Source organism: Mirounga angustirostris, unplaced genomic scaffold, assembly GCF_029215605.1.
Source record: "Mirounga angustirostris isolate CCGP_5_RB_7025 unplaced genomic scaffold, mMirAng1.0.hap1 SCAF_2, whole genome shotgun sequence".
Lineage (NCBI taxonomy): Eukaryota > Metazoa > Chordata > Mammalia > Carnivora > Phocidae > Mirounga > Mirounga angustirostris.
Window position 1 is genome coordinate 149,881,206 of NW_026991710.1, and position 11,997 is coordinate 149,893,202.

The following is an 11,997-nucleotide window of genomic DNA, read 5'->3' on the forward strand; positions in this document are numbered from 1 at the left end:
TTCAGAAGTCATATATTTAAAAAAAAAAAGTGTAATTAGATAATAATGATAGCAAAATCCCAATCCTATGTGCTGAGTTGACATCAAAGGGATCCAGATCTTGAGCCACAGCAACTCTTCTCAAAAGCTGGTTTGTGTACCCTTCTGTGCCCACGATGCAGAAGTAGCTCCAACTCTGTCAGCTCAACTTGAGATTCCTCTTGCCCGCCCAAACAACAGAACTCTCTCTCTCCTCAGCCCTCATTCCCAGCTTAACTTAGCCACCTTGAGTCTTCTCGTCTTTTCTCTCACCACCCAGTTCCCAATTTTGCATCTCAAGAGCACCAAAAACCACACTGGGAAAAAATGTTCTTGGTGGGGTGGGCGAGAGGAGGTGAAAGAAGGGGGAAAGGGGGGGAACAGGCTTGCACTAAACAGTGCCTCCGTGATGTCCCCCTGAGAACCAGTTCGTGCTCTCCGCCCGGCCAAGAGACTCAGAGTCATGGGCGGGGCCTAAGATGCGCAGTGAGGTCATAGAGCTGGTACTCTGCACAGAGAACTAGTCATGTTGTTGTCATGACTACTACATCCACCATCACCGGGACTGTGATGAAAGGAAGAATTCTATTAGCAAGACTAGCCAGCCACTCCCTACCCGTGGGTGCTCAGAGTTCCAGCAGAAGAGTACAGGCCTCTTAAGTGTCCCCAGACAAGCATTCAGCAGGGATCACAGGTCTCCATCCTCCACGATAAAAGCCCATTTATGCTGGGCACATGCGCAGACATCCAAGCAGACAGGAGTGAGCGAGCGTGACATGGCTGGGGGTGGGGGGAGGGGCGGGTCACAAGCAGATACCTGGGGTTCAGGAAGGGCCTGTTGGAAAGTTCAGAGGCCCATTCCTTGCCTTCTTTCCTATCCAGAGTAACCACGGAGCAGCAGTGAGCTCCACTGGTCAGGTCCAGGTGGGATCTTCTACCCACAAAATCCAGGTAGCCGCCTCTGCTGCCCAAGTCTTGTCCACAAGCCACCAGCAGAGAGGTTCTGACTCCGTAAGACAGGAAGTATTTTTGAATCAGCCTGTTGGGAAAGGAGTGTCTTCTACATACTTTGGTGGTTTGATCTGGGGATATGAGCAGTTTTTCCTTCAAATTACAAAATCTCCCAGCTCATTTTACAGAGCCCAGGCATGGGCTTCTAAGGACAAGAGCAACTGCGCCATCACAGAGCCAGTAGGGTTAACAGTTCCTTAAGTTCCCCGCCCTCCAAAAATTCACAAGTGTTGCATAAGCCACAAGCAGCGCCGACCCTAGTGTGTGGAATTACAACAAGCAGTGCTCATGACCACATGCCGAAGTGACGATGCCTTGACTATTCCAGACCTCAGGTTGCCTCTGGCTTGTGTCTTCTTAACCCAGACTCTGCTCAGGACCCGTGGGAAATACAGTGATTGATTGCCAACCACAAAGCTTCACACCTCCGGTCCCGTTCCCGCTCTGCTCTAATTCATTCTAAAGCACAACATTCCAGGCCTGTTCTGGCCAGCAGAGAGAAACCTGGAGCCACATCTCGTTGATTCTAGATTCCCAAATCCCACGAATGTGGCCTGAAGCCCAATTCACTTTGTGAGAGTCACATCACTGACTCCAATGTGAATAATATAAATTTTCTGTCCACAAAAGCCACTTCTTCTTTTTCTTGGATGCTGTCATTCATTAATCTTCATCCTCCCAAAATGGATACTTGTGTCATTTTTTTTTTAATCTCAGGGCACAACCTCACATTTATTCCACTTTGACTTTGTGTTATTAGATTTGGTCTCTCACACCAACCTGTTGAGCTCTTCCAGGATCCAGATTCCTTCACCCTGAAACAAGTCAAGAAATCCATTGTGGGGGTGGGCAAGATGTGCAGCACCATGGCCAAGCCCACCACCTCTCCCAGGAATATAGGGGAGCTACAGGCCAAACTTAGGGAACATCTGCACCCCCTGACTCCACTCCTGAAATCCTTGCCTTTGGTCTTACGTGTAAGTTCAGGGCAATAATGAATAAACTGTGAGGCAGATGATGCTGGTATTTGGAATTTCGCATCCTTCTCTTTGCTGCCAACTTCTTTCTCTTTACTAGCCCACCTCCTAACCCACTCTAAGCAAAGCACATCCCGAAGTGCCCAAAGCAAGTTAACTCCATAAAGAGAATCTTAACTGCAAGAGTTAGCAAACATTTTCTATAAAGGGCCAGAGAGCAAATTATTGAGTGGCAGCTATTCAATTCTATCCTTGTGTCATGAAAACAGCCACATTTCAATAAAGTTTTATTTATAAAAACATGCGGTGGGTGGGATTTGGCCCACAGGGCTCAGGTTTGCCAAATCCTGCTCTAATAGAAGGTTTCAGGTGCCTTGGTCCACTGTGGAGCTCTGGGTGAGCCCCACACTAAATGCCAAGGGCCCACAGAAGCCTGGGCCAGGATATCCGCCCTCAAAGGGCTTACAATCGACATGTGTTTATGAAAGATGAATATACAGGGGCGCCTGGGTGGCTCAGTTGGTTAAGCGACTGCCTTCGGCTCAGGTCATGATCCTGGAGTCCCAGGATCGAGTTCCGCATCGGGCTCCCTGCTCGGCAGGGAGTCTGCTTCTCCCTCTGACCCTCCCCCCTCTCATGTGCTCTCTCTCTCTCATTCTCTCTGTCTCAAATAAATAAATAAAATAAAAATCTTAAAGAAAGATGAATATACAAATGGCAACATTCAATGGTATCCATTAATACCACCACTGTTCTTTCATTCACTCCTCAAACATTTGCTCTGCAACTACCAGGTGGTAGGTACATGCACTAGTCTGTGGAGGATGTGGAGAGGGACAAGCCCCAAACACTGCCCTTGGGGAGCTCCAACCAACTGCAAGGCTCCTGGGACTTCTCTTCCAGGACTATCGGAGGGAGGATGCACGTAGACCACAGGGTAAAAGACAAGAGCAGGAAGTGGGGTGCCTGAGTCATCCCCCATACACCACCCTTCTTTATCCTACCAATGTAACTTTGGACAAGGTATTGACCTCCTCTAATCTCAGCTTCTCCTCCCTATTTAAGATAGCAATACTACGCCAAAGGATTCTTATGATGCTTAAAGGATGCATATGTAAAACACAGGGCCTGACATATATTAGATGCTTAATAAATGACAGTTTTATTCATTCAGAAAAACAATGTTCCTTACAAACGCAACTCCTGACCATTCTATACAATTCTGAGTTATGTGTATTTCTTTCAGGGCAAGAACGAAGCTCCCAGAATGCAAAAACCCATTCATTTCTTCATTTGTTTTTTTTTTTATATTCACTTATTCATCTAACGAATAGATAATTCATGGCTACTATGTGAACAGGCACCCAAAAAAGGAGTGGGGGTGGGGGGAAACGTAATCTCTGTTCTCTTTGAATTTATAGCATAGCAGAAGTAATAAACCAAAAATAATAAATAAACAAACAAATCAATAATCACAAAATGGCCACTGCTTTGAAGGAAGGGTGCAGGGATACACTAATATCTATGGATATGTGTGTACATATATTCATATGTGTGTGTATATACATATGTGTGTGTGCGCATATGTAACCACACCCAGATCAAGATATAGGATATTTCCAGCACCCCCAGAAGATTCCTTCATGCCGTTCTCAGTCAGTAACCCCTCTAGAGGTAACAACGATTCTAAATTCTATTACGATCCATTAGTTTTGCCTGGGATTGAATTGAGGTACAGAGAATCGTACTACATGCAGTCTTATGAACCTAACTTCTTTCATTCAACCTAAGGTTTATGAAATTCATCCATTATGTTACATGTAACAGTTGTTCATCCTTTTTTATTACTGTGTATGTACCACAATTTATTTATTTGTTCTCCTGTTGATGGGCATTTGGTTTTTTTCCACTTTTTGGTTAATACTGATTTCTTTTTTTTTTTTAAGATTTTATTTATTTGACAGAGAGAGAGATAGTGAGAGCAGGAACACAAGCAGGGGGAGTGGGAGAGCGAGAAGCAGGCTTCCTGCCGAGCAGGGAGCCCGATGTGGGACTCGATCCCAGGACCCTGGGATCATGACCTGAGCCGAAGGCAGACGCTTAACCATCTGAGCCACCCAGGCGCCCGACGGTCAGCTTTAATACAAGCTTCCATAGGGGCCCCTGGGTGGCTCAGTTGGTTAAGCATCCGACTCTTGATATTGGCTCTGGTCATGATCTCAGGGTCATGAGATCGAGCCTGGAGTTGGGCTCCACGCTGGGCATGCAGACTGCTTAAGATTCTGTCTCTCTCTGCCTTTCCCTCTCCCTCTGCCACTCCCCACTTGTGTTCGCTCTCGCTAAAAAATAAATAAATAGATAGATAGATAGATAAATAAATAAATAAATAAAATCGAGCTTCCACAGCCCTAGTGACATAAGGAAGCCATAAGCCTATCACTAAGTTAGTGACGGAGTCCAAACAAGAACGTGGGTCTCTTGACAGCCATCCCACACTTTTCCTACTCTCTAACACGCTGTAATGTGTATACACTCACACTTGACATGGGAAAGAGGAGAGGGCAGGTGAGAACAAGTGCCACAAAATGCTTTTATACTGTTTGTCTTTCAAAACAGTGAACCGCTGTGTTGTGACCCTGTGCCAGGTCCTGGAAGACGTTGTAATTATTCAATGAATAAATATACTTGACCTCTCATAGAGACCACGTTTAAATAGACTACAGGGAAGAAAGAAATCAATCCATAAAAAGGCAAAACAACTTTCATTTAAAATCCACTCGTTCCTACTGTTTCTGTGTGCCAGACATTAAACGCCAGCGCTTCTGTCTCTTTTCGCCCTGTTTCTCTGGGCAGGCACTGCCGCAAGCGTCTCTTATGGAGTATGACTCTTTCCCGCCACCAGATGGCAGGCTCTGTCAATTGTGCGCCTCGGCGGCCTTCCAATTGCGCAGTCTGCGGAGCGCACCAGCGGGCGGTGCCCCCGTGTCGGCTCCAGAGTCCTGCTTGACCATCGGTTACTTGCTTTCACTGGAACTGCTCGTGGTCAGAGCACTGCCGGGCACAGAGTCGATATCCAATAAAAAAACCAAAGTAAACTAATAAAGGCAGAGCCCTCTCTGTGCTAATTTCTCCACAACACTGTCCGTTCTCCAGACTGCTCAGCAACCTGTATTGCAGAACATGACAGTTTACAGGAATAAGGCCGTCGCCTTGGCCCCACAGCAAGCGGAAGTCAGAAGTCACATGAAAATTCAAGCCAAGGAGCACTGCAATGAGTGTCCTAACCCTGAATTGGAAGAGGGGTCCCAGAGCTGGGTGAGGTTATACCAAAGGGACCCTCCCGCCCTGCTGGGACTGACCCAAGGAAGGCAGCCCCACACGCGGGCCAGTAGGGCAGCAGACGGGAGGATCTAATGCACGAGGCAGCTCATTATCTGAAAATACATACACATCAACGCCTGGATCCAGAAAGGCTCTCAAAAATCATCTCTACAGATGAGAAAACCGAGGCCCAGAGAGGGGAAGGGACTTGCCCAAAATCCCACGTGTATTTGGGGAAGGGAGCCAGCCAAAACGGCGGGCCACAGTTAAATTTTTTTAAATCTTTTTCAACCTCCCCATCTTGCAAAATGGATACATGCCAACTTGTGTAGGACCAGGAAAAAAAAAGGACCAAAATTAAATACAATCTGATGATGGTGCAAAAGGGACTTAAGTCATTGAATCGCTTCTAAGAGCCTTTGGAAGCTCTCAGATCTAGCTCCCCCTCACTTGTCCACACTGCGTGAAGCAGAACCTGCACGTGAGAATGACAATGCGCGAGGGAAGGCCAAGCCTCTAGAGCTCCAGAAGCTAGGGGTTACGGTTCCTATTTTCACCACCAGAGGGCGCAGCGTGCCTATTTTTCCCCTCCTTCCGGCCCCCGAACAAATTGTCCCATTGTTCTCCCCACCTGTGGCTCTTTCCAGGGCCAAGAGGACCACTCTTGCCACTTTTCCATTTATAGGAGGCAATTTTCAACAACGTTTGGAAGAGTGAGACAGAAACCTGGAAAAATGTGAATTTGGATATAAATCTCACATCATACAGTTGATGAAACTACCTGGTTTCGGGGTGGGGGAGGTTGGAACGGGAAGAGGGACATATTTATCCCAGTTTTGTAAAGAAAATCAATTTCTCCCTGTTTAAGAGATGGAAACATTAGCAAAGATAAGTTCTAAGATGTATCAATTTGAGGTGAAGGAATTTTTTTTAAGAATAGTTTAAATCTGTGTTATTCAAAGGTCAATGGACTTTAAATATTTTTTGAGGAACCCGAAAGACGTGAACAAATGGGAAGATTCGCCATGTTCATAGATTAAAAGGCTCGATACGGGCACCTGGGTGGCTCAGTTGGTTAAGCGACTGCCTTCGGCTCAGGTCATAATCCTGGAGTCCCGGGATCGAGTCCCGCATCGGGCTCCCTGCTCGGCGGGGAGTCTGCTTCTCCCTCTGACCCTCTCCCCTCTCATGCTCTCTCTCACTCTCTCTCTCTCAAATAAATAAATAAAATCTTTTAAAAATAAATAAATAAAAAATAAAAGTTTCGATACAATGAACATGGCAACTCTTCCTAAGTTAGCTTCTCCCTTTGACCATCTCCCTTCTCATGCTCTCTCTCACTCTCTCTCTCTCTCAAATAAATAAATAAAATCTTTAAAAAATAAATAAATAAAAAATAAAAGGTTCAATACGATGAACATGGCAACTCTCCCCATAAATTGAATGTGACCTTTTTAGTTAAGAATCAGACAAGCTAATTTTAAATCTCATAGGAAAATATTTGAAATTAAGAATCTTATCAGAAATTCTGAAGATGAAGAGTATGGACAAGTAGCCTTCCTGGGTGTTAAACACTATTACTTAGTCTCAGTAATTAAAACCAGACAGATCACTGAAGTGAAGATACAGACCCAATAAAAATGAGCATTTAGAAATGATAAAGAAGCCATCTAATCAAAGATTATTCAATAATGTTGGGAAAACTAGAGACCCATCAAAAAAATTATAAGGTTGGATCCTTATTTCACACACTACACTAGGATAAATTCCAAATGGACCAAACTTTTAAAGATAATAAGAGGAATCCATAACAGTACTAGAAGAATGCATAGAATAATTATTTTATAACCCGTGTACCTGTAATAAAGTTCCAGTACTACTATGGACTGAATGTTTGTGTGCCCCCCATTTTTGTATATTGAAATCCTAACCCCCCCCCCCGAGGTGATTGTATCTGTAGGTGGGGCCTTTGGAGGTGACTAGGTCATAAGGGTAGAGCCCTCAAGAAGGGGATCAGTACCTTTATGAACTTCAGGAGAGAGCTTGCTTCTCTCCCTTCTGCCCTTCTGCCATGTGAGATCAAAAGCAGAAGACAGCTGTCTACAAACCAGGAAGTGGTCGCTCACCAGACACGGCATCTGCCCATCTGCCATCATGTTGACCTTGAACTTGCCAGTCTCCAGGACTGTGAGAAATAAATGTTGTTTAAGCAGCTGGTCTCTAGAATCTTGTTATAGCAGCCCAAATGAAGACAGACACCTTTTTAAAAATAATAAACGGACTGCACGAAACCAACAATTTCTGCATGTTAAAGTCAAAACACCTCAGTATTACAAACTGGCAACATAATCAGGAAACATCATGAATACGAAATTTTTAGAAGTTGGAGTAAAACTTCCAATTAAAATCTTTTAAAATTTTAATAAGACCTTTGAAATTACTTCTCCGAATGTATATTTTTCATATCCGTTTTTATATTTCAAACAGTCCCAGACATTTCCTGAGAGGCTATTAGTGATGAGATCCTCACGTTTTTTTAAAAGTCCTCATCTATGAGAAACGCTGTTCACACCAGTGGGTGATAAAAATCAACTTAAACCATGTTTACAGTTTCTCAAAGATTTGCAACAGAATTTTTTTTTTTAAATAGGAAACTCTTTTCTTTTTTTTTTTTCTTTTTTTAAAGATTTTATTTATTTATTCATGAGAGACAGAGAGAGAGAGAGAGAGAGAAGCAGACTCCCCGCTGAGCAGGGAGCCCGATGCGGGACTCGATCCCAGGACCCTAGGATCATGACCTGAGCCGAAGGCAGACACTTAACCATCTGAGCCACCCAGGCGCCCTGCAACAGAATTTTACATGAAGACTCTAACAGCCCTTCTTTTCTTTAGTTGACCAATACAATGTTCAACTAGTCTGTAACAGTGAGAATCGATTTTGAACCCATATGAAACATTCCAAAATCAGGATGCTCTGATTTGTTGAACGTGCTCTTCAAAATAATGAGGAAGAAGAGTCACCATCGGCCGGCCAGGAGGCCACCTCTTAAAGAGCATGTCAGTTGCAACTGGAGAAAAGCAGCTGGAAAATGTGGAGACAGATCCAGATCTAGATCCTGCCAGGAGCTCTCCTCTAAAGCCTTGCCCTCCCATCCCTTACCAGCCATGCCTTGGCAAGACACCTGGCGCTTGGCACAAGGAACACCACCTCCTCAGGCAGCTCCATGGCCCTCGGCTATAATGGACCGGCCAGGTCTGCAGCGGCCTGGGTGGGTATCAGGGGCGGAGGGCCTCCCCTGCTGTGCTCGGCACTGAATCAGAGCCATCCACAGAGGGCACAGGAGGGCACAGGACTTGCTCCCTGCCCCCCCGCCCCCACCCCCCGCACAGGATCTGCTCCCTGGGGCCCTGCCCACCCCGGTGCCCTGAGGGGAGGCCCTGGATAGCAAGGAGGCACCTGGCTGGGCTCCCACTGTTCCAGGCTCAGCCCAGGGCCGAAGGGCTCATCCACATGCCAGGGCACCCCAATTGGCTGATGTCTTAGGCTCTTGCAGCTATATCACAAAACACCACAGATTGAGTAGTGGTTTATTGCTCCCAGTTCTGGAGGTTGGAAAGTCCACAATCAAGGTGATGGCAGATTGGGTGTCTTCCTGATTCATAACCAGGCCTCCTTGCTGGGCCTGCACACCGTGAAGGGAGACAGGGCTCTCGGGGGGGGGTCTCTTTTATAAGGACACTCATCCCTCATGGGGCTCCACCCTTAGGACTAGGCATCTCCCAAAGACCCCACTTCCTAATGCCATCACCTTCTGAGATTAAGATTTCAGCCTGTGAATCTGGGGGGACACAAACACTCAGACCACAGTAGATGTGAGCTCTTGGCCTTAGCTGCTCCAGCTTCCGGGCTTGTTTTTTGCTTTCTTTAATTTTCCCCCTATTTCCGACTCCTTCACTTTGTACATTCACACGTCCTATCCTACTCCTCGGCAGCAGCAGAGGTTTTCATCTGCCTGGCCAAGAAGCCCAAGATGAACTTTCAAGACAGTCCAAGTGACTTAGCCAGTGCTGGACTCCATTTCCCTGAGACGCCAGGATGCACAGACTGCAGCGAAGCCCCCAGTGCTGATGCTTCCTCTGCTCTTCTTTGCTCCCGCTTTCCGAGGTTCCACCTGCTCTTATCTACCTCCCATCAAGAGCTTGTCTCCAGCCCTTCTGTTCCCTAACAGACCCGTCTTTACCTGTGCCATGGGGCCCGGGGCCCTGGCGCTCAGATGGTCCTTCTGATCTTGACCACTCTGACTCTTAGTCCATCTGGTCTTACACCCATGGGTACCCTCCCCCAGAATGGGCTCACACTTCTATCACCCCTCTAATCTTACCTTGCAGCACTCTCTGTTGTTTAATTTGGGTGGGAAGGGGTGACTTCCAGCGCAATTCCTCCAGGACCACCCTTCCTTCTAGGAGAGCAGCTGGGATTGGTCCAGACCCACCAGCAGCTGCCACGCTTCTTCCTCTTCCCCCCACAATCATGCTGCAGTTCTTGCTTGGGGATACTATATACAGAAACTGGGTTTCAAAAAATTAAAATATTATATAGAAAATGGACACCAGTGTGAATCCACCCAGCTCATAAAGCCAACTCCAGACTGGACTTTGGTATACAAACCAATTCTGTCCCCTCTGGGGAAGACTTTTGCCATTTGTGTTAAAAAAACACTGCCTATCTCTGACCTTGGGAATTTTCTTCACTCAAAAGCACTGAGCTGGGGCGCCTGGGTGGCTCAGTCTATTGGGCGTCTGCCTTCAGCTCAGGTCATGATCCCAGGGTCCTGGATGGAGCCCCAAGTCGGGCTCCCTGCTCAGCAGGGTGTCTTTTTCTCCCTCTCCCTCTGCCCCTCCCTGCTGCTTGTGAGCACTCTCTCTCTCTCAAATAAATAAATAAATCTTTAAAAAAAAAAAAAGAAGAAGAAGAACATACAACAGCCGAGAGTGAACTATGATGTAAAGTAGGGACTCTGGGGGATAATGACTTGCCACTGTGGGTTCATCGATTGTAACAAATATATCGGCTGCTGGGGGAATGCGTTGATCACCAGGCAGGCTGTGAGTGTGGGGGCAGAGCACCTGGGAACTCTCTGTACCTTCCACTCAATTTTGCTGTTCAGATAAAATGCTGTAAAAATTTTTTTTAGAAAAAGAGGAAGAGAGAACTATACTATTTACCGCAGTACAAGGGTAGAGTGAGTCTCCCGGACAATGATGGGGAAGGGAGCCAGATACAAGAGAGCAGTGCTTGATGACTCCATTTACATGAATTTCAAGGACACACAAAACTACGGGCCCGAGGTCCTGGTTGCAGCAGGGGTGGGGGTGGGGGGTCAGCACAGAGACACGTCTATGTCTGTATCTGGGCATCGTCAACAAGGGTATATCCATTAGTAAAAGTGCATCGATCTGTACACATAAGACTTGTACACTCTATGCTAAACTTTAATTTTAAAAAAATGTATGTGACACTAACAAGCGTGCCCACATCTCTTCGGAAAAATGAATCGAACCCAACCTTTGCTGAGGTCCAGAGAGAAAACTCGCAAACTGCGTGGGGCTCCTTCCAAGACAGTGACAAATAACAGAAGTGCCTATAGAGCAGGGCAAAGCGTTTACAGTTTGGAATGTCCTTTAAGTCATTTTTTTTCTTCTGCAGAATGGCATCTGGTCAAAAGGAGTGTTCCTATCAGATCACGGATTAAATCATTCACGGTATCAGCTGGATGAAATTTGCAAGAGACTCACAAATTCCCCCATCTCTGACATTTCAACCAAACTCTCATTTTCTCTTCCCGATTTGCTAACAATGCACAGACGCTCCTCACCAGTCCCCTGCCCTCCCGGGGGAGCCCATTCCCACCCACCACCACCACCACCACCACCACCCCCCAACAATGGGCACTCCCCAGATAAGACTCAGGATTTCCAACCTGTGGCGCCAGTCTGGGAAAGGCAGACAGAGCGCGGGCCTTGAGGTGGCCCCTCCGCCCGCTCCCCTCAGCCCTTCCCTTCCCTGGCACCAAAACAGATGACTTCATCTTCGGGACCCAGCTCCTATCTGCTGCTCAGCCTCCCGGGACCGGAGCGGGAAGGGAGCCTGGAGGCAGAGGACAGCCCGAGCTCTGGTTACTTTGGCACAGGCTGGAGCTCTGTGGAGCGTCAGCTGCAGCCTCCAGATCGGAAGCCCCGACCTCCTTCTGGGGGTTCCTGCAGCCCCGGCCAGCCATGCCCCTGCATGCGGCCCCCTCTCCCGGCGCAGCCTCCACCCTCTTCTGTGCCACACTTGGGTACAGGGCAGCTGTAACTGACAGCCACCACTTAGCCAGGCGCAGAGGGGCAGAAGGAGTCCCTCGATAGGAAGGTTCCATTCCTGGTCCTGAGGCCCCACGCCAAGGCAGACCATTTATTTCTGTTCATGTTGGTAGTCTCAAACCAGCTCAGTGTGTGATTAATGCAGCTTGGGAATTACAAGTCCCAGTCACTGTCCAGTGTCAGTGTGTGCTTTCCTGCCCCAGGGTCGTGTGAGCCTATGGAGACACCGGCGGGGAGCTCGGGGGGAGACCCGTCTGGCCACAGGGAAAAGGCTGTGTCCTGCCCGGTCATGTTACTGCGTTGGTGG